At 43.5% G+C, this 24,374-nt stretch overlaps 1 protein-coding gene across 6 annotated transcripts in view; it reads right to left on the minus strand.

Annotated features, from left to right (window-relative positions):
* Positions 1–24,374, minus strand: part of SBNO1 (strawberry notch homolog 1) — a 1,344,504-nt gene that overhangs the window by 213,651 nt on the left and 1,106,479 nt on the right. The gene's annotated exons all lie outside the window — the stretch shown is intronic.

Genomic DNA, 24,374 nt, shown 5'->3' on the forward strand with positions numbered 1-24,374 from the left:
ATCAGAAAAACACAACTGTTCACGGGTGCTTTATATAAGAGTGCCTATTTGAACTTCTAATTTGGGCACTAGTTGCATAATAAATCGTTTGAAACGGTAAAACACCTTCACTCCGCATTTTTTTACTCCGCATACCTTTACTCCTCATACCATTATAACACAGGTACTGTTACTCCGCAAAATATTACAACGCATGCCATTATATCTTATATGCTTTTACCACGAATGCTTTTACAACGAAATTCGTTGTAAAAGCATGAATGGTAAAAACATACGTTTTTTTATATTTAAGTGTAAGGTAAGTATAAGGGTTGTATGGGGGTGTTGGAGTATATGTTTTAGGGGTTCAGGGGTATTTTAAGGGTGGGTTATGGGGTACAGGGGTATTTAAGGGTTAAGGGATAGGTTTTGGTATTGGGGTATAGGGGTATTTTTAGGCTTCAGGGCTAGGTTTGGGTTGTGGTGTACAGGGGTAATTTTAGGGTTCAGGGCTGGTTTTGGGGTACTTGGGTATTTTAGGGTTTAGAGCTAGGTTGGGGTACAGGGGTATTTTTAGGGTTCAGGGGTATTTTTGGGTTTTGGGGTACAGGGGTATTTTTAGGGTTTAGAACTAGGTTTGGGGTACAGGGGTATTTTTAGGGTTCAGGGGTGTTTTCGGGGTACAGGGGGGGTATTTTTAGGGTTCAGGGGTATTTTGGGGTTTTGGGGTACAGGGGGGTATTTTTAGGGTTCAGGGCTGGGTTTGGGGTTTGGGGTACAGGGGTATTTTTAGGGTTTAGGGATAGGTTTGGGTTTTGGGGTACAGGGTATATTTATAGGGTTAAGATGGGTTAGTGTTTAAGGGTGTCGGGGTATTTTAAGGAGTAAGGGTGGGTTAGGATTTTGGGGTGCTGGGGTATTTTAAGGGAGCAGGGTGGTATTAGTTTTTAGGGTGAAAGGAGTATTTTTAAAAATGTGATATATATATATATATATATATATATTTTAATTATTTAAAAAGATATATAAATGTTAAATATATATATATTTATATATGTATGCATTATTTGGTATATATCTATATATATATATATATTACGCTCAAAGAACTCCTCCGTGATGTAAAAGAAGAGAGCAGCACTCAGGAGAATTACTAGCAGCGTGCAGTTTATTTAGCACAGACAAACGTTTCGGCAAAAAGCCTTCGTCGGTGTCACAACCCATAATTCAAAACACACCTTAAATAAAATCATGTGGTTAATCATAGACATCAACAAGGGACTAAACCCTCAGCAATACCATAAGCGCCATCTTAGAATGGTTTTCTAAGAATCAAAACCATACAGATCTAAACCATGAATTGGTTAAATCAAATAGGCAGAGGGCAAGATTCAATAATGCATTTCAATAATTATACAAAAGAAGTATAGCCGTGGATCGGCAAGGGTCCCTTGAATGAAGAGAATAAACAAATTCATGACCACATACAATAAGGTGCTAAAAATTATACATAGATATGTGCAAAAGGAAGTGGCCTACTTCATATCAGCAGTCAAAGTGAATAGTGTTAAATGCTATAATTCAACCATAATTGAATAATATAGAAAAAGTGATTAGTTAATCAGTCCTGCACCACAGGAAAACAAACAGCCAAACGTCCGTCTGGCGGGAGATAAGCACAAAGCTATATACAAATGATCATAACTATACAGTAGGGAATGGTCATATTCATAGGATCCATCCAATCAGAATTTGATTAATGTAGAGAATGATCTAAGTCAAAGTACATACACAAACATACAGATACTAGCACAGTCTAAGAGGAGTGAGATTCGATACGAGATGTATGGTATATGTACACACAGTATGCTATTAGTTATGGAAAAATATATATGTGTGTGTATGTATATGCACACAATACTTTACAGAAACTGTTGATCAGCCTGAGTATATAATATAACCATATAATCAAAGCATAGTATGTACATTATATACATATTTACATTTTCATAAGTTGACCATGCTTTCAAATAGATATGCAAGATGTTCTAGCATACAGATGGTATAGAGGCAAGACGGAATATCTCATAATAATGACTACATACTTATATTCTGCCCTCTCATTTTCCCAGATGGACCACCATATCCTCACCACTATTCATACCCTTGGGGAACTTGGTAGACAGATCGATTATGTATCTAGACTCTATATATCTATATATCTATATATATATATAAACTGACCAGTGAAAATTCCGGAATACAAGAGGATGTCGTTATCCCAATGTGTGGCAAATGATGATTTCCGGTGGACTCATGGCTTTGAAATGTGAAATGGTGATATCTTGTCTCATCTCCGTTACATTTGAGCATTTGTGCAGCACGATTTTAATAAATTTTTATTCATTGTTATTATATATATATATACATAACAAACAGGCTGGCAATACAATGTAAGAGGTTGGCGCCGTGTTTCAATTGCCTGATAAGTGATCACCATGGCAGGCGACTTTAAGTTCATGTCTATGTGCCTATTGCCACATTTTCTAAGTTTACCCCACATTTAACTTCACCATACATGCCTTTGCGTTGTAAAGGCATGCGTTGTAAAGTAATACGCGGGGTTACATTTTGCGGAGTGATTGTACTGCGGAGTAATGGCTCCGCGTTGTAATTAATGCGGAGTCATGGTATGCAGGATTTTTGGTTGCGGGATTTCGTCACATATTCGTTTGAAACATAGTTGGGCTAAAGCGGGTCTTGTGAAGGATTCACAATCTTCACAATGTCTCATCTTTTTTAGAAAAGATAGAAAGCAGAGATAGTATTCCAAACATATGAAATACATTTGATATAATATTGAATGTTGGTATGTACATCTTTTTAAACAGCCTTGAAGCAGTCGTTTTTACAACGATACACGTGTTGGCTGTCATCTTCAACACTATATCCGACGTGTCAACATATTTAATATCATTCTTTGCATTTTTACTTGTTTTACATTTGAAAGATCATTGTTGATATACAAAATGATGCTATGAATGTATTAATAAAATATACTGACAACAAAGTCAGTGAAACTTATTAGTGGCTGTGCTCTGTAACTAAGACATCACTGTGGCTAAGTTGACCAGAATCTGACTATACCATTGCCTGCCGGAATTATTGCCATTTCACTATCACAGCTTGAACCTCACATTTTCCAGACCAGCTAATTCACCACGATTATCAATAAAGCAATGAGCATACTACTGGACACAAAAGGCCACCACATTGCCAGACTTTGAATCAGTACATATTTATTTATTTATTTTATTTTAAAAGGTGAATAGCCGAAGGACAAACCTACTAGAACACACTAAGGATTTGAGTAATCCCTAAAAACATCTCCTTTAACCCTGCCCATGAGAACATTTCACAACCATCAAGGTGCAATTCCTATTGCACCACTATGAGACCTCTATGCTGTACCGGGCTTCAAGATGCAACCGGAGATATCCTGCTAGTCTAACTCCGTAAATAGTCAAACGTTGACCGATCATCCCTTACAATTCCTTTATCCTCACACCCCTACCAGATTTTGTGTACAGTACAACATTGTTGCATAATTAGGGTTATATGTACCAATAATCTCTGGTCAAGTTGTTCAGTTACATTTATATTTTTAAACCTCAAATTTAAAGCTTTAACAGAGTAAATGCCACTTTAAAATATCACATTCTGAACTGCAAATAGGAAACAAGTTACTTACCTGTACACTGTGGTTCTCCAGTACTGATATCTTTTATAGATTCACATGCTTGAATCTCTCTCGTCATCATGGTAGGAGTCCCACGGTAACAGTACAATAGCAGTATTAAAACTTCAACATTGAAATGCCCATAGGAATTTACTAACTTATAGCAACCTATCTCAATTTTTATAAAACATCCAAACTCCAGCCAATTAGAGCGTAAACCATGGTCTCCTTCCTCTGCGTATTCACCATACCTCAGATTTTGAGCACAAGTGCCACAAGGTAATAAGAGAGGTACGGAAGGTGAACCTGAAAGGGGAGGAGGGAGGGTAGCATGTCAATCTATAAAATAAATTAATACTGGAGAACTACAGTGCACATGTAAGTAACTTGTTTCTTCTCCACTATCGTATCTTTTATAGATTCACATACTTGAATCATAGTAGCAAGCAGTACCAAAGGGTCAGAGGTGGCGGGTAAGGTGAACCATCCCACCATGCGACCCAGAAAGCAGAATACGAATAATAATCATAAAGAGCACATAACATCAGCTCATAACAATGTGTATATATAAGGCGGTGATTTGTGTGCAAACACGTGACAGAAATGGAGTAACCCACTTGGGTTCAATTCTCCACAAATAATTCTCCCAGCATGCACCCGGAAATCGCGTAGGACTTGGTTTTCCAGATAGTAAAATACAGTAATTTTACATGATAAAGCCATCTCCGGAGACTTAACATTATAATACAATTTTGGGATTGCTACGCAATAGGAAAGGATCGAGTGCATGAGCTGTTTAGATGTTTAAACTAGATCGGATATCGGCTTGGGTGAAAGAGGAAAAAAATGTGTTAGCTTATATTTGTATATTATTTTGTACAATTCAAATACTCATTGTGAAATGTTACATCTAATTATGAAAATGAGAGGAAAAGTATTCCTTCTACGTCGAAATGTTGAAAAAACTACCAGTCTTGTTTAACACACTTCTATGGTGGTCATGTCGTGTGACATGCTGTGAGCACTTTATTTAAAAATGGCTGTTGCAAAGCAGCTACGTTGTTGGTGAACAAGCCTGCTGGACAGGCGAAACGCGTCCTACCAGCTGACTTAAGTTAATTCTGACCAGAACACGGCGTCGCCATCCCTGGTTTTCGAGGTGCTTGCAAAATTTACTGGACCTTGCTGGGGTTGGCCGTTCACGACGCACCCTCTGTTCTGGAGCTGCGGCTGTAACCCGAGCCGGGAGTAGATATATATATATATATATATATATATATATATCTATAGCAGCATGATGTTTACAAGTTTGTTTTACATACTTTTTAAACTTGGCAAATACATATTTCCTGAAAGCCAAAAGCCATGAACTTTTTTGTGGGAGCTGGATTTGTGTGATATATATATATATATATATATAAATATGAAACGCACAAATCCAGCTCCCACAAAAATTTCATGGCAGAAGGCATGGACTCGAGGTGTTGAAATTCAGCATAGATTTGTTGAGAAAGGTTGCCCTCAATCCCAGAGGTAAGATACGCGTTTCGGCTTTCAGGAAGCCTTCGTCAGTCTGGTTTGGCGCCAGAATACAAACAAATTAAATAGCCATTACCATTGGATCATTAAGTGGAAATAGAAAGCATACTATAATGCATGCTGTCAGCGTGCAAACCAAAATGCTACTTAACCAGTTACAATAAAGTTAAAGCCCAGCATTGTTGCAGGTAAGATATGAACTCATACAATACATTGCATAATACAATATTCAATTTAGCTGAAAAGAACGTAGTACCAGGCAATATCAATGGTTAAACGCACATTTGAATTATAAACACATCCATCGTGGTACGCGATTTGCTTTTAAGGTTTGCTTCGCTAAAACCATAAATCTGTATTTGCCAAGTTTAAAAAGTATGTAAAACAAACTTGTAAACATATATATATATAAAAATATTCAAAACTTATTAATGACTTATCATATCCTCAGTAACCTATTTAGACGAAAAAGACACGAAGATCATACCTTATGCAAATAGACATTGCAGAGCAGCTTGACCGACTGCCACATCTGCCTTCTGCCAGGGTGGACGGTATTTTTCTCATCTCGCCCCCATCTCTGGAACAAGCTTCCGCCACATATCTCTTCCATTCAGATCATATGTCCTTTCGTAAGGAACTAAAAACCTGGCTATTTCCCAACTAATAGCGACCTGATGACCCTCACTTTGTCTGCAAGCGCCCTGAGACCGAACGGTGATATGTTGCGCTATAGAAGACTATATGACTGACAGGCAGTAATGTTTTGTGAAGGTATGGACATTTGTCTATGTCGCCGACCTACAGATATGAGGCAAGGACACTCCGGCGAATAGAGTAAAGAGCCTGCCACTTTGCGTGTTGAGTGCACAGCGAAGTTCCAAATGATCCTCCGTCATGCAAACATTAGAAGGTGACATATGGGAGGGGCAGTCTCAAAGGGGACGGAGTAGCCCCTTTGGACTATTAGCAGAACTCACCTGTCCGAAGTGATGGATTGCCAGTGGAGGAGGTGATGGCAGATCCTGTCTCCAACTGGCCGCTCATAGACCTGAAACATCGAACTAGAAGGTTTGGAAACTTCATTAAAAGGGGAAATGGTGGACCGGTCCGCCCTCTGGCTGCCTGACCCGTGAGGACACTGAATCCCACGTCTGCGGCCAAGCAGAGGCTGCACAGTTTGCTTGACACTGCGGCTGGGCAGGATGTGGTAGGGTGCCCCTTCCGTAGCCACTAAAGTCAGACTGAGATGGACGCGAGGTAGCCGCATGTCCCAAGGATCTGGACGTAGCTCGAAAATCCTTGAAACACTCAAGCGATGAGTCTGCCTTGTTACCGAAAAGACCAATGCAATCATAGGGCATGTCCATCAAAAAAGGCTGGACATCCTTTGAGAAGCCGGAAGTCCTCAACCAGGTGTACATCTAACAGCTACCGATGTGGCAATCATTCTAGCCACATTGTATGATGAATTTGGCTGCGCCTCTTCGACCGGTCACTGCTTGAGAGAGAATGGCCCAGGCCTCCTCCGGGCACTGAGACAGCATCTGCGCAACCTTATTCCAATTAGTAGGGGAGTATAGGCCCAAGAGGCATGCAGTATTCAACGACCGCAATGCCAAGCTGGAGAAGAACAATTGTTACTTACCTGTAAACAGGTGGTTCTCCAGTATTGGTGTCTTTCATAGATTCACATGCTTGAATATTCCCCGTCGTCGAAGTGGGAGTCCCACGGTAAATAAAATAGCAATAAATACTAATAACATATGTATGTAATAAAACATAACACATAAAATACACACTATGAATAGTTGAATAGTTGAAAATACCAAGACATAATTCCTACATAGGAATACATGGCAAAGAGAAAAAACACTTGTAATATCCTTGTCATTATGTTAGTCCAAACTACAGCCAATTAGGTGCAAGCACCCCTCCAGAACCTTCTCCTCAGAGCTCTGTCCCTCAGATTTCGTAGTACAGGAGTGACAAAAGAGTCTATGAGGAGAAGCGAGCCTCTGAGGGGAGGTGGGTGGGTCGCATGTGAATCTACGAAAGACACCAATACTGGAGAACCACCTGTTTACAGGTAAGTAACAATTGTTATTCTCCAGTATTAGGGTGTCTTTCATAGATTCACATGCTTGAATAGAATAATAGTCGGTTTGAGGCTCAAACCAGCTATGCATAAGCATGCAGAAAACTCAAAGAGACATAATAAAGTCATGTAAGTAAGCATAACAGCCATATAAAACCATAAAGGCGGAGGGAAGACAGACTCACCTTCGTTAAAAAGATTGCGAAGCACTGCCTGTCCCACTGCTGTATCAGCTTCGTTGATGGCTTCTAGGCAGTAATGTTTCGTGAAAGTGTGCCTGCTGGACCACGTGGCTGCTCGGCAAATTTGATGGAGCGGTACACCAGCAAAGAGGACAGTAGAGGATGACATCGCCCTGGTGGAATGAGCCCTCACTGAAGACTGAAGAGGCCTGCCAGCTTTCTGATGGCAGAAGACAAATGCGGAAGAAATCCAACGTGCAATAGTTGGCTTGGTAACAGGATACCCTTTACGCATGCGCCCATAGGCAATGAACAAATGATCGGCCTTGCGAAAGGGCACCGTCCTGTTGATGTAAAATTTAAGGCATCTTTTAATGTCAAGGGAATGTAGGCGTTGCTCTGCCGGAGATTGAGGATTGGCAAAGAAAGTTTTTAAGAAAACGGGTTAATTAATGTGAAAATCCGTGGGCACCTTAGGCAGAAACTGGGTTGGTGCGAAGCACTACACAGTCCGATTTAAATTGAAGGAAAGGAGGCTTGATGGTGAAAGCGTGAATATCACTCACTCGTCGTGAGGAGGTTAGAGCAAGGAGAAGGGCCACCTTCCAGGTCAGAAACTTTAAATCTGCTCTGTGGATAGGTTTGAATGGTGCTTTAATTAATTGTGTCAAGACGACATTGAGATGCCAGGTAGGAGGAGGACGCCGAATGGGCAGGAACTTCCTGAATAGTCCTTTGCAAAATTGACGAATAACTCTGGAAGAGCAGAGCGAGGAGGAGCCATCTTGACGGAAACGAGAAATTGCCGCCAAGAAATCTCTCAAAGTGGAATGGGAAAGTCCTGACTGAGCCAGTTGTAAAAAGAACAGCAGCAGCTGAGCCGGAGTGGAATGAACGGGACGGACGTTGTTAGCTGTGCACCAGTGACAGAATCTCTTCCACTTTAGCTTGTAAGTCTTAACTGCAGATGGAGCTCTCGCATGAGCAAGAATGTCCCTGCACTCTGGTGAAATATTTAAATGGGCAAATTCAAGGTGCTCAGGTTCCAGGCCGATAATTTCAGAGAGGAGGGGTTCGGATGACAAATCTGACCCTTGTCCATTGTGAGGAGATCTGCTCGAGGATGAAGAAGGATGGGCTCGCACTGGGAGAGGAGAAGCAGCTCCGAGAACCACGCTTGTCGAGGCCATCTGGGAGCGATCAGGAGAATGTGGCAAGGCTGTCTCCGCATTTTCCACAACACGCGCGGCACCAGCGGAATCAAAGGAAAAGCGTAGGCGAATAGATCGCACCAGTTCATCAAAAGGGCATTCCCGCACGATCTGCGGTGGGGATGCCAACTTGCGTAAGATGGGCATTTCCGGTTCTCCAGGGTTGCAAAGTGATCCAGAGACGGACGACCCCACAGTCGAAGACTGAGTCGAGTGTTGGCTGATGCAACTCCCACTCGTGGGTCAAAGACGCGGACCTGCTGAGGGAATCCGCGAGGATGTTGGAGATGCCTGGTAGGTGAACTGCAGTCAGCATAATTTGGTGACGGAGTGCCCAATCACAGATCGCTTGAGCCAGCCGAGACGATTCGGTTCCGCCCTGCTTGTTGACATAGTGCATGCTGGTCGTATAGTCCGTTTGAATAAGCACCGACTCTCCTTGGACCAGACGATGGAAAGATTTGAGTGCCAGAAAGATGGCCATCAACTCCAGCCTGTTGATGTGCCAAGAGCGCTGAGACAGAGTCCACTTGCCCTTTATAGACATCCCTTGAAGGTGAGCACCCCATCCGTCCACGGAGGCGTCCGTGGTCAGAATGAGTTCTGGAGCGGTGGTGAGAAAAGACGTCCCTGCTGCAATGTTGGACGGGAGTGCCCACCATTTGAGAGTCTTCTTCATGCGAGCGGTTACCCTGATCAGGTCGTTGAAAGAGCCAGTGACCTGCCGCCACTGTCAGTCTAATTCTTCCTGGATGGGGCGAGTCTTTAGCCTGCAATTTGGGATCAGGGAGATGCATGACAATGCCATCCCCAGAAATGACTTCAAGATCTGGACTGAAATGGACTGTTTTGAGCAAATAGGAGCCACCAGGCGGAGAATTTTCAGCTGAAGCTCGTGAGACACGAATGCTTTGGCTATTGACGTATCCAGAGTGGCGCCTAGAAAGTTTTTGCATTGAGCTGGGTCGACCTGCAACTTTTCGGCATTGATGGAAAGACCGAAGGATCAAAATACGTCCTGACAGAGTTGAGTGTCTCGAGCTAGCTGGTTGCGAGATTGCGATTTGAGAAAGCAATCGTCCAGGTATGGAAAAATGTGGACGCCCTGGAGACATAGGTAAGCCACTACTGGAGCTAACACTTTTGTGAAGCCACGAGGGGTGGAGCGTAGGCCGAAAGGCAACACCTTGAACTGAAAGTCTCTCCGTCCCACCCGGAAGCGTAAGTACTTCCGATGCCGTGGAAGAATTGGCACATGAAAGTAAGCGTCCTGGAGGTCGATGGTGGCCATGAAGTCTTCCTTGGAGAAAAGACGCAAGATCTCTACGAGCGTTCGCATGCGGAAGGATTGGCACTTGAGATACTTGTTCAGTGCTCGTAAATCCAGGATCGGACGCCAGTCTCCCGCCTTCTCGAGTATAAGGAAAAAACGGGAATAGAATCCCCTCCCCTTTTGAGACTTGGGAACCACTTCGATGGCACCTTTTTGGATCATAATACGAATTTGCTGGAAAAGCGGTTTGAGGTGGGCTGGAGGCGGGCCGGATGGAGGAGTGGGAGGAGGAAGTTTGATGAACTCCAGAGCATGGCCCTTTGCTACAATGTCCAGAACCCCACGGTCCGAGGTGATTGAGGACCATTGAGAAGAGAACAGGGAGATTCGACCTCCAACTTTTGGGGGGAAAGCAAGACATTGTCTTTTGGAAGTGGATCTTCTATAGGAAGACTTCCCTCGGTAGGATTTTGCAGACTGTTGACGGGAGGACTGCTGTTGCTGGGAAGAATATCGCGGATTTCCTTGGTTGTAGGAACGGTATTGAGTGGATCCACCGCGAAAATTAGAGGAGGTACCGCGTCCGCGCGCACCACGAAAAGGCTGCATACGGAATTGTAAAGTTCCTAAGGAACTAGCAGCGTCAGTGTCCTTTTTGACTGTCTGCAGTGCCTCGTCGACATGAGCACCAAAGAGTGACTCACCGTCATACGGCATATCCAGCTGCCCCGACAAGCTGACGGAAGCCAGTACAAGCGATGTCTACAGAGCAGTCTATGATCTCCTCCGACGCTCTCTCTCCCTCTTGAAGAATTTTCAAGGCTTCCGCTTTGGAGGGCTCCGGGATGAGGCCCACAAGGGCACACATGTCCGACCACATCTGACGGTCGTAGCGTCCCAAATGGCCAGAGCATTCACCGCCCTCACCGTAGAAGAGGCCATTGTTGAAAATTCGGCCAAAGGCGACGACCTTCCTGATCAGGAGTCGTCGTAATGGGAGAAGTCGGGTTTCTGGAGCGACGCTGAGCAGCCTGGGTGACCACAGAATCTGGTTTCGGCTGCGCTATCAGGCACGCTGGGGAACCATGAGGCGCCTTGTACTTTTTCTCTAGGCGAGGCACTTGCGCCGGAATGGAATTTGGCGTTTGCATCCATTTTACCCCTTCACTCCAGATGAAGTCTATGATGGGGACCGTATGGATCTGTTTAAACGGTTGATTTTTGAAATCAGAGAAAACAGTCCTCATCTCTTTGGACCCTTGGTAGCTTAAAGTGTTGAGCCACTCTATCCATAAGCTGGTGGAAGCTTGCAATGTCCACCGGAGGGGAATCCCCTGATGTCACAGGAGGCGGGGACGGCGCCTGAATTTGGTAGTCGTCCCACTCGGCCATAGTACCCTCGTCATCGTCGTGAACCTCACCATCCACTCGCTCTGGGCGGACATCCTCATCGGCATACACTGTAGTGTGTATCTGGACGGACGTCTGAACTTGAGGAGAAGGCGTTGGTGGTTGTGGCAGCTGAGCAGCAGCAGGAGCCACAGCAGGCACAGGCGCTGTAGGCACTGGCAAACCCTGTTGAGATGGTGGGAAACGTCTGTTGTAATCTTCCAACATGTGCTGGAGATTGGAGAGACAGAGGCAGCGTTGCTGTAGGAACCTGCACAGAACGTTCCTCTTCCTGAAAATAAAGATCCTCATTGTCCTCACCATAGTCCTGGCATTTGATAACCAATTCAGAGGGACTGCGTGCCTCCCGAAGGTCATAATCCACATCTTCCTGAGAATCAGAGTCTTTTTCAGAACCTGTGGCAAACAAGGGCGAAGGAGGCTGCGTGTCACTCAGAATGGACAGCTGGTCCACAGGTACCTGGCGACATTGGTGCAAAGGGTCAACGGTGGAAGAACCGGACCCGGCTGAAGGAAGCGGCACCAGTGGCAAAGATGCAAAGGAAGATGTCATCGTCGTCGACGAAGTCGTCGTCGAAGTAGACTATGAGGACGGCATAGGCATCGACTGAGCCGTAGCTGAAGGATTCGCCGTCGTCGATGGTGCCGTCGAAGTCGTTGACGAAGTCATCGCCGATGAAGATGCCGTCGATGAAGTTGTCATCGACTGAGCACTCGTCGATGGGCCCGACGACGAGGAACTTTTAACAACTCTCGTCGACGATGATTTTGCTGACGACGAGGCGATGGGTATCGTCGAGGAAACAGTCTTAAAGCTGAGGGATACCTTCGTCGACATGGATGTCGGCGACGTAGCCGTCGTCGACGAGCCAGCAGCAGATGTCGTCGTCGGGATGATCGTCGACGCTCCCGTCGTCGAATTCACATGTTTTTTGGTAGAAACCTGACGGGAAGAAGCCGTAGGCGCCTGAGAGTCAGATCTCGTAGACGAAGCAGGAGGAGGTGAAGACACCGCAGGAGCCACTGAGAGTGAACGTTTTTTCTTTTTCAAGAGTGGAGAAGGCAATTCCTGCAGACTGCTACGTTTTGAGGCTGCTGTAGAAGTCCCTGACATCAGGCTATCTGCGTCAGAAAGTGGCGAATCTTTGTCTTTAAGTCTCTGCAACCAGAGGAGGAGACGGCCTTCACTATCTTTAAGGGTCTTAGAGGAAAAGGTCCTGCAAATTTTACATTTGCCTACCTCATGGTTGGGATAAAGACAGCAAATACACTTCTTATGGGGATCTTCTGAGTACAGCCACAGCTTCCCACAAGAATAACAAGGTCTGAATAAAGACTTCTTACTTGAAGACATTGTAAAAATCACTGGAACACCAGAAGAAGTTGAGAAAACTGAGCAGAGCTCAAGGAGACTCCCTTTACACTACGTGCGGCAGAAAATCTGAGGGACTGAGCTCTGAGGAGAAGGTTCTGGAGGGGTGCTTGCGCCTGATTGGCTGTAGTTTGGACTAACATAATGACAAGGATATTACAAGTGTTTTTTCTCTTTGCCAAGTATTCCTATGTAGGAATTATGTCTTGGTATTTGCAACTATTCATAGTGTGTAATTTATGTGTTATGTTTTATTACATACATATGTTATTAGTATTTATTGCTATTTTATTTACCGTGGGACTCCCACTTCGACGGCGGGGAATAATAAAGCATGTGAATCTATGAAAGACACCCTAATACTGGAGAAAATAATATTTTCTTCCCAAAAAGGTCCAGCTTCTTGGATTCCCCATCTGGGGGAACAGAAGGGAATGCACCTGTTGAAGAGGCTTGGATTACCAAGCTCTCAGGGGAGGGGTGTTTGGTCAAAAACGCTGGGTCGCCCAGAGCGACATGGTTGTCGGCAGGCAATCGTCCTATCCACAGGAGCCCCTGTGTTGGGCTTGGACCAAGTGCCCAGAAGGACGTCCGTGAGGGCTTTGATGACAGAAGAGGTTCAGAAGAGGAAGCCGGAGGCTGAAGCACCTCTGTCAGGAGGTTAGTCCTAACTGCCACTGTAGGGAGCTCGAGGACCTCGGCTGTCCTCCTCACCACCCCAGCATAGGTATCTCCCTCCTCTGCAGCAATGGTAGGGGGAGCAGGCAGTGTCAGGGGAAGTGCCGAGACCAATGGCATCACCCAGGTTCATTCTCCAGTCCAGTTCCTCAAGCTGGTCAGTTAAAGGGTCCAGTGGCCCCTCCCAGTCTTCTTCCTCACCTTCTGGGCAAAAGGGAACGCTAGGAATTAACACTGGGATGAAAGTACCTGCCGGTGTCGACGTTGGTCCGACTCAGTATCCACTTAGGGGATGGGGTCGGCACTGACTGGGGGATAGTCGATGCTAGGAGAGTTGCCATCTGGATCGATGTCAGGGAAGGTAGAGTGAGATCGACCAGTGTCGTTCCAGGTCCAAGCCTAGGTCCACAGGAACCCACCTGAGTCGCAGTCCAAGGGCCCCTGACCGACTCTGTGGGGCTTGAAGGCGTGACGGCGGAGCCGGGCTGCCCAAAAATGAGGAATAATGCCTCATAGTCCTTCTGAATTTGTGCAGGAGACGCTCTGGCTCCTGGAAAGGGAGGGAGCGGTCCCTGTAGCAGGCTCCGGAGACGGAGCCTTTGAGCAACTATGCTCAGGATCCCGAGTCGCTTTAACCAACTGACGGGGAGAAGTCAAAGAATTCCTCTACTTCTTAAACTTCTTGTGTTTCCCTGACTTACCGGAAGTTCTCCATAAATGACTGAGTGCGAGGAGAGTGGGCTCAGCGACCATTGGAGACCTTTTTCTCGAACAAGAGCGACATGGAGCCGAGCGCTGGGCCTCCAACAGCTGTCCGGACCGCTCCCACAAAGCCTTCAGGTTCCTGGCTTGGCACTCTGCAGTCTGAGAACGACTTCGGGTCGTGGTCACGCTCCAGCCATCGAAGGCACACGAGGTGCAGATCCGTCACGGACAGCATCCGGTGGCAGGAACCGCAGGGCTTAAAGCTGATCCGTCGCTGGGACATCCTAGACAAACCAGAATCTATGACTCGAAAAAGACGTCATCAAATTTTTTTACTAAAAAGTGGCTAGGATAGCTCTCTCCAGTTCTGCGCTAGGCTGAAGCGAAAAAAAAAGAACCGACGTCAGTGCGTATGTGCGGGGTCTATGTAGGTCCCACAACGTCATCCAGGCACCCACGACGCCGAATCGACCGACGCCACCCAACGAGGTGCTGGGCTACTGCTGAAGAAAAAATCTCCAGATCCGGACTGATGCCTGGGGGAAAATCTAAGGTAAGGAATCTACAACTAACTGCTTCTATCAGACTTTTTCTTTCTCCCAAAGGAAAGCATTAGGCGTAAAAATGCACTGTTGGTTAAGATTGCTATAACTGTAAATAGTCTATTGTGAAAAAGTACTTACCTATTTACGAAGTTCTTGGTTTCAAAATATATATAAAAATACTTATTTTTCTAAATTATTGTGGATCTCCTTTTTGAGTGTGTGCCTCATTTATTGACTATGTCTGTAGCAAATGTCTAACACTCGACCACACTACCCTACACCTTGGGATTGCTAGAGCAACCCACTGTCCAGTTATAAGGGATATCTGGACTCTTTACCACAGTGTACCTCTTTTTGGCATCCATACTAATATTATAAAGAGAGAGGCCAAACCTTTGAGGCGGGTAATCTCAGTAACCACAGCATCAATCACAACACCCAATACAGCGTTGGAAAGGGCAGTTACAGGAGAAGGACATAGGCTATGCAGACGGATAAAGAAATGTATAAAAAAATTGCAAAAAACTACATCATTCAGAAGGCCAAAATAACATCAAACAGGAAATGATGTAATAATGTGACTCAATATATTGAGACTGAGAGCCTGGAGCCAAATTGATCGTGAACAAGGGATATGCTATCCCGAAACGTGCAGATTTGTGCCTGCCTGCTTGAGAAACTCCATGCTGTGAGGATTAAATAAAAAAAGCACATAAGCGAAGACAAACGCGAGTTCGTCCCGTTTTTCTCGCAGCTGGGGGAATTGGTTGTGGATTTAAATGCGGCGTGGTTCTGCCGCGGGGATTTACGAACCTGCGAGAGAGCGCTGCAAATTCTGGCGAAAAGGAACCGAGGGGTATCTATCTATAACACTATATATATATATATATATATATATATATATATATATATATATATATATATATCTCTATCTATCTCTATCTATCTCTATCTATCTCTATCTATCTCTATCTATCTCTATCTATCTCTATCTATCTCTATCTATCTCTATATATCTCTATATATCTCTATATATCTCCATATATCTCCATATATCTCTATCTATCTCTATCTATCTCTATCTATCTCTATCTATCTATCTCTATCTATCTCTATCTCTATATATCTCTATCTCTATCTCTATCTCTATATATATATATATATATATATATCTATATCTATCTCTATATCTATATATATATATATATATATATATATGACTATATCAAATTCAAAAGTCTTTATTTCAATCATAAAAGACAGTTACAATTTAATATTTTAAAATTACCCTTCATTGACAGCTAATAAAATCCACAGTTCGTCACCAACTCTCAATTAACAATTATTGGCCTACCGCCCTACATAAAACCCATAGATTACAGTCATTAAATAAATTATATTAAAAAGAAGAAAAAAGGAGGAACATAGATACATAATTCATTTCATTCTTTAAAAAATATTTTAAAATTGATCATTAGGTACATTAATCACTAGTAACATTTTACAATCTCAAGTGTCATAGGCCATAATTACTGTAGGCTCATTTTGCGGGCCCGAATTATCCACATCCAGTGGAGGAATTTAGCTATGGCTATAACTACGGCTTGGGAGTTGTCAGTTCGTAAGATCCTGACAGCCTCACAACCCGTTTTGATACCCAACTGGACACAGATAGGTTTTAACCAAGATCTCCTGGGTACCTTATATTCCGGACAGGCAAAGAGAACGTGCCCAATGACTTCCCGCTGATCGGGACAAAAGGGACAGGCCGAACCTTGTCCCCCACGCCATTTTGCAGTGAGAGCATTTAGTGGTAATGTCCCCACCTTAATCTGATGGTATTTCTTCCTGTCCCCTGGGATGGTAATCCAGTCCCAATAAGCCTCAAAGGCCGGAGAATGCTTAAGTTCTAGGAAATCTGCCGTAAAAGATGGTTCAATACAGCGGCCAAATCTCTTTGCCTCCAACATGTTTCAGTACAGGTCTCGAAATATTTTTCTAGGTGGAAAAGAATTCCCTACTGGGTCATCCCACAATGGAGATAATCCCTTAGCCTTATATATTGCTTTTACCTCCTTCATCCATAGTATTTTATGGGCCTTATCGGGGTCTCTCACCACGAGGAAGGCCCGTGCATACTGGGAGAGTTCCGGGGTAACCCATAATCTCCTCCAGTAGGCAACCGATCTGTATCTGGCCATATCCTCGAGGCCATGAGACCCTAGATCATAGTGGAGAGGGATCAATGAAGTGGAAGCCGGTAAGCCTGTGATGTTGCGCAAAAATTTATTCTGCACACCCGTCAACCTTTTTAAGTTACTGAGCCCCCATAGTTCCGCCCCATAGAGAACTGCTGCTCCAACTTTGGCATCATAAATCTTTAGAACCGGGGTGATTGGCCTGGTATGAGATAAGTAAAATTCCTTAGTGAGTGCTCCTGACAATTGTGCGTGCTTCGTGATCAGCTGGTTGGTGTGCTGTTTCCAGTCTAATTTGGATGATATGGTTATGCCCAGATAGTTAAATAATTGGGTCTGCTCCATTTGAACCCCATCCATAACCACCTTCCCTCTGGCGTATTTATTTTTATGCAGGACCATGAACTTTGTCTTAGATGTATTAAAGACAAGACCATGGTCAATACAAAAAGCTTCGAAGACTCCAACGGCCTTCTGGAGGCCCTGCTGTGTCTTCGAAATCAATAACGTATCGTCAGCAAACATCAACAGGGGGATCAGCTTGCCATCCAGCTTGGGGGCATCGGTTGGTTGCTGCTCAAAGTAGCTGATCACCCTGTTGATGTATAGTGAGAAGAGTGTAGGGGCGAGTACACACCCTTGGCGTACCCCCCTTGCGATAGGGAATTTATCAGTTACACTTCCGTGCTGGTTCCAGCGAACTCGGGCAAAATTATCTTCATGCAATCTGATAAGGAGTGACAGGATATCCAATGGGATGCCCTGTTCTTGTAAGGCTGCCCACAACTTAGTACGAGGCACCAGGTCAAACGCTGATTTAAGATCAACGAAAGCTGCAAAGAGCATCCCCCCCCGTAGCACTACACGCCAATATAATAAAACAAATCTAAAAACTTGATCAATCGTACTGGTATGGCTACGAAACCCTGCCTGTAGTGGCGACAATATATCATTTTCCTCTATCCAGCCCTGAATACGCTGCAGTAAGACTCTTGCCACTACCTTTTGTATGCAGGCAATAAGGCTAATTGGCCTGTAGTTTCCTGGGTCCGAGCACTCCCCCTTTTTGAAAATTGGGATAATCTCGGCACCCTTCCAGGACTCTGGTATTGGTGAGCCCATCGCAATGCCATTAGCTAGCAGATGGATGTAAGAGGCCCAAAGATCCTTATCATGCATAAAAAGGTCTGCTGGAACGGAGTCCATGCCTGGTGCCCTAGCTTTTGGGATATTGTTCAAAGTTTTAATAATATCAGCTTTGGTGAAGGAAAGGTGATTTGCGCCCTCAATTGCTTTTAGGAGAGCCTCACGCTCTTCTCCCTCCTAGTCCATAGCGGCGAACTGGGACGCATAGTGAGAGACCCAAACATTTGGTGAAACATAATTAGTAGGTTCACCCCTTTCAACCCCCCTACCCCATTTGACCATATCCCAAAAGGAGCACATAGATCTTTCTTTACTAGCACTCAGGAGCTCCCTCCAATATTCATTGTCCCAGTCACTTTTTGCCTTAAGTTGCGTTTTTTTATACATGACTCGGGCAATCTTGATCTTAGCTATATCTTTTGTTTTTACTGCATCTGATAAGGCCCTATATGCAACCCTACAGGATTTGCCATACCATTGATCCTCCTTCTTTGTCGGCCTACTCTGTTTTTTAATCACCTTTTTGACGAAGAAGGATCTTAACTGATTAAAAAAACTGTCGTGGATCCGACTAACATTTAATACGACTGCTTCCACAGTGGAATTATTCCTTAATTCTACTATAGCCTGGATGGTCAGATCCCTCATGGCAGCAACACCTTCCTCATTCGTTACACAGTTGGCCCATCTAATTCGTCTATGGTTATTTGAGAGGGCTATCTCCACACAATCACACAGGCCCTCATGTTTAGGTAAGTCAAATGACCTAAATAACAGGATTAATGGGTCGTGATCACTCTCCACCCGTTCCTCTATCCGCATATCGTCAATACTGGACCAGTTCTGTTTATTTGTAAGGATTTAGTCTATGCGGCTTTGAGATATACCGTTGTTAAAGGTGGAGGCGCCCTGTTTGTCAGAGCCCATTCTTCCATTAGTGGCACGTAACCCGTGCTCCACACATAGGACTTTAAGTTGTAATGCTGCCTCTGACCATTTTTTAATAGGTTGTATTGTCAGCTGAGGGATCTGCCAGATATAGTCCTCTTCCACTGTAAGGTCCATATCATAGCTGTCTAGGGGTTCAAAGCAACAATTAAAATCTCCTGCAACAATAATGTTACCTTTTGAGCGATATCGCTCAATAAGAATATCTAGCTGGTCAACTGCTTCAGTGGGTTTGCCACCTGGGAGCCCCCTGGAGTAGATATTAAAAACAAAAAGGTCCTTATAATGTGAGCATTTAAGCCTGATTAGCAGAATATCTGGGCTATTTGTGACTAGCTGAGTAACGGAATATCTACTGTCCTGCTTAACCCATGTCAACAATCCTCCCTCGGTCTCCCCCGTAAGCTAGGAATAGCTGAAATATAAAAATTTAAGTATCCTTGCTTAAATTCCGGGGTTACCTGCCATGTTTCCTGAAGGAGGATTATATGCTTATTATCCAAAAAGGCTAGCCAGTCTAGAGATGTTACCTTACTTCTCAAGCCCTGCCACATTCCATGACAACAAGGTGGATTGGGCGAGAGGATTATTGCTGTCAGATTTAGTGCGGGGGTCAACGCTAGCCCTGCCCTCTTTAAGTAGTATACCCCCGCATAGACTTGTATCTAATGCCTCCGGATTTAAATCAATTTTGTTTTTTGCTGTGTTGTCAGCAATACAATCAAGTAGTTGATTTGGGCCATTTGTCCCTTCCAAATCCACTAAGATATTACATTTGCCCATTATGTTAGTCTGGGGCATGGGCACGTGACCTAGAAGGGCGGTGCTCTGAGCTATAGTGTCACCCGTTCCACAGACCTCAGGTAGTCTAATACGTGCCGTATTGCAATCCCTCGTAAGTCAGTCGCAGTCATTTAGGCCTGACAGGATCCCAAACCTATTCCCCAGGCTAATCCCCCATTCATTAGCTGGAGCACCCACACCCCACCTATTCATCATGGTGTCCCACCTTGGTCCTGGAGTCTTAGGATAGGTCACGTTTTGCTGCTCGCCATTGAAAAATTTTAAGGTGAGGGGAACAACAGTGCCACTCCTGCGTTGAGGGGGGAGTATATTTGACAAAACACTAGGAAGCACAGCTGAATTAGAGAAGTTCACCACTACACAGTCTCCTTTGAACTTTTTCGGTCTGTTCCCTATCCAGGCTACCCTTCTAGCTGTCTTGATCTCCCCTGCTAACTGCTGTTTCCCTCCTGGAGCCATCTGCATGTTACCTACCAGCCAATGCAGCGCCTTACTAGAGAGAGATGTTGGCGATTCTAACTGCCCAGGTGCCAGAGGTGGTACATTTGCCAGTACCAACACCAGAGGTGAAGCTTCTACTATGAATTGGGGAGAGTCTGTCTCCTGACATGGTACAGGTGGTACGATTGATGTTAACAAGGCATCCTCTCTTACTACTGGGTGATTATCTACATTTGCTGGTGCCTGACCAGGGGGGATGGTTGCTGTCTTACTCCTCTCTGCCTCTGCCACACTCACAACATTCTCCGGCGTTATACCTACCAGGTTTGAAACTAGAGTTGCTATGTTACCAACCTCCCCCACAACCTTATTCTGAATCCCGCCCAATTTTTTGACCTCAGCAGTGAGCTTATCAATTTTGGCCACCATTGGTTTAATAATAGCTTTAATTTTGCACTCAATCATATCAGCTATCCTAAGAAATAGCTCATCATCCATGATATGCTTTACACTATCCTCCCCAACATCCATACTCTTATCCTTAGCTTTCCGTAGCGGTGAGGCCCTTTTCCTCCTCAGCCCTGACTGTAACCCGCCACGCTTTGGCTGGATCTTTCTACATGTTCTGACTGCCCTAGTTTCCTGCTCTGGGGAGGAAGGATCGTCTTCTACGACGTGGGGATGTGTCTCAGGGTCAGAAGCAGCGTCACTTTCCGGGTCAGTTACCGGGTCAATTTCTGGATCAGCCGCTATAAGTGCGCTATGATCATGCTTGCCACTGGCAAGAGGATCGATCTCAGGAGCGTCACTACTAGCAGCCGGCAGCGATGTATCTACCAATAAAGATGATGAAGATGGACTCGGGGGGGGGGGGGGCTTACTGGAGATTGACTTAATCCTAGTGACTGTCGCCTTTCGCTATTCATTTTCGTTACCACCTGGACCAAATAGTTATCCATCGTGTTGGACGTGATTGGAGCTATTTTTTTCGGCATGCTACACAGTTGCAGGTTAACGCTCAGACAAATATTAGGAGTTTATAACATAAATAAGCTGTACTCAAACTAAGAACAGGGGGGGCACAACAATAATGATCCTCTGTAGGATTTAATAAGATAAGGCAATATAGTCTTACTACAAGGGAATGCCTCGATCTTAGCAGGGGCAGAGTGTTCGGCCAAATCCAGTCGCGGCCAGTCTCGGACTGTCTAAGACTGTCCGCCCTTTGTCCGGGCTTCGTCCGGCGTCCCGTTCGCGTCCCACTGAGCGTTAAGGGGCGTAACTAAATAGGAGGAGTAGGGGGCGGGAAGAGACACCAGGTGCGCTGGGTTGATCGTGCGCAGAACCCTGGGTCTCGCAGTCCCGGCCCCTGTGTGTTAGCAGCAGAGTTTCCACAAGGTTAGTTATCCTTCGTCAGAACTGGCTCCCAAATCCGAAATAAGGCAGAATCAATTTCTATGTCCCAATGCAGCAGCTACAAGCGGCACCCATACACAATAATACATTAATATGGACTAAACCAAACATTCATTTAAAAAAAAAAAAAAATGTTTTTCATTAAGCAAAATTCTCTACACGTTTTACATTGAATGAGCTTAATGTTTTTTGCATGAATCCTTCTAATGGATGAAATATACATTTGGTACATAAAGCATCGTTTGGTTTTATTCTCTGGTCTACGTGTTTCAAACCTCTTTGTTTGAGAGGTTCCCATCAGGACCAAACTCTCTCTAAGTAGAATCTATTGCCAAACGCCACAGATGGCACATGTTTAAGAAAATAAATATGGAAATTTGTAGAAAAGTGGCAGATTGCTAGTATTGTGGGTCTCAAGACCGTCACTTTCGGCAATCTGGTCTTGAAAGCTTGACTCTTGCTTTTCTGAAGTTAAATGATGTCGGTAGTGAAATGAATCTTCTCCGAGTCGTGTTTTCAGCCATAGATATCTATATCTATATCTATATATATATCTATATATATATCTATATATATATATATCTCTATATATATATATCTATATCTATCTCTATATCTATATATCTCTATCTCTATATATCTATATCTAAATATATATCTATATCTATCTCAATATATATCTATATCTCTCTCTATATCTATCTCTCTACATATATATATCTATATCTATCTCTCTATATATATATCTATATCTATCTCTCTCTATATATATATATATATCTCTATATCTCTATATATATCTCTACCTCTATATATATCTCTATCTCTCTATATCTATATATATCTCTATATCTATATATATCTCTATATCTATATATATCTCTATATCTATATACATCTCTATATATCTATCTCTATATCTCAATATATATCTATCTCTATCTCTCTCTCTCTCTCTCTCTATATATATATATATATATATATATATATATATATATATATATATATATATTCACTGAAAAAACCATAGGTTATAGACCATATATAGTTAGGAATTAGCATTTACAAAACCTTATTTTACTCACACAAAACCATTGAAATTCGCATATATAGTTAGTTGCACTAACTATATATCGCGCACCCGCAATCCACTGCTGATCATGTCACATATTACATCATTCATGACATGGTCAGTGACATCACTGATGACATCACTGATGACAACATCCAGTGACTGTATGTTTCTGTAAAGTTAAAATATGTCTTACATATTGAAGAATGAGTGGATGTATAAGTGTCTGGATGAAGGATTTAGTAGGTGCATGACTGACTGTATGAGTGAGTGATTAAATGTGTCTCACTGAGTGCATGGGTTAGTGACTAACCTGTCTTAATTTGTGCATCATTATGTCTGTTGTTCTGTAAACTGCTGCATGTGTTGATCAGTAGCTATATGAGTAACTATATGGGTTATTGATTGGTTGCCCAAGTATTTGTATGGGAGACTGAGTGTGTGTGTGTGGGTGGCTGGGAGGTGTATGACTCTGTGCATAGATGTGTGAGCAGTTGATTCACTAGATGTATGGGTTCAAAAGTGCATGTGGAAACAGCTGTATGGGCGGTTGACTGTGTGCATGAGTGTATTGGTGAGTGAATGGATATCTCAGTGCTACATGTCAAAGTAAGTACGTATGTAAAACACAGTACATGTGAGAGTTGACATATATAAATAACTGTGCATAAGAGCCAGTGAATGTGTGAGTGGCTGTATGGATCATTGTGAACTTGTATCAGGGATTGTATAAGAGTAAATATGTGTTAGTATATGTTTGAATAAGTAAGGTGTGTATAACTGTATAGTTGAGGAAATTGAGGCGTGATTGATTCTTTGCATGACTGACTAGGTGTGTGAGTAACTCCAAGGATGAGTGACAGTCTGTGAGTGTCTGTTTACACTGAGTGTATCTAAGGTTATATTAGAGTCTGAAGAGGTTCATCGTATTATCACATGAATGATGTCATCAGTGATGTGATCAGTAATGTCAAATGAGATATCAGTGATGTCATTTGAGATGTCATCAGTGATGTCATTTGAGATGTCATCAGTGATGTCATTTGAGATGTCATCAGTGATGTCATTTGAGATGTCATCAGTGATGTCATCAGTGATGTCATCAGTGATGTCACTGACCATGTCATGAATGATGTAATATGTGACATGATCAGCAGTGGATTGCGGGTGCGCGATATATAGTTAGTGCAACTAACTATATATGCGAATTTCAATGGTTTTGTGTGAGTAAAATAAGGTTTTGTAAATGCTAATTCCTAACTATATATGGTCTATAACTTATGGTTTTTTCAGTGAATTTTCAAGGTTTTGTAAATGCTAATTCCTAACTATACATGGTCTATAACCTATGGTTTTTTCAGTGAATATATATATATATATATATATATATATATATATATATATATAACATTTCTATGGCAAAATGAAACCCCTCATGTTGTTCCTTTTCAAATTAAATGTATTAAGTGTTACCACTTTATTCCAATCAAGATGACTTCAGGTATGCCATACTTTTGTCATAAGTAAGACTGTTAGCGTTCTAGTTGTTCTTTAGAACACTCTGGGACATTCTGTCATTGGGCTATAGTTGGGCTACATCTGGCTGATATTTGGGCTA

The sequence above is a fragment of the Lissotriton helveticus genome, chromosome 11, assembly GCF_964261635.1.
Source record: "Lissotriton helveticus chromosome 11, aLisHel1.1, whole genome shotgun sequence".
Lineage (NCBI taxonomy): Eukaryota > Metazoa > Chordata > Amphibia > Caudata > Salamandridae > Lissotriton > Lissotriton helveticus.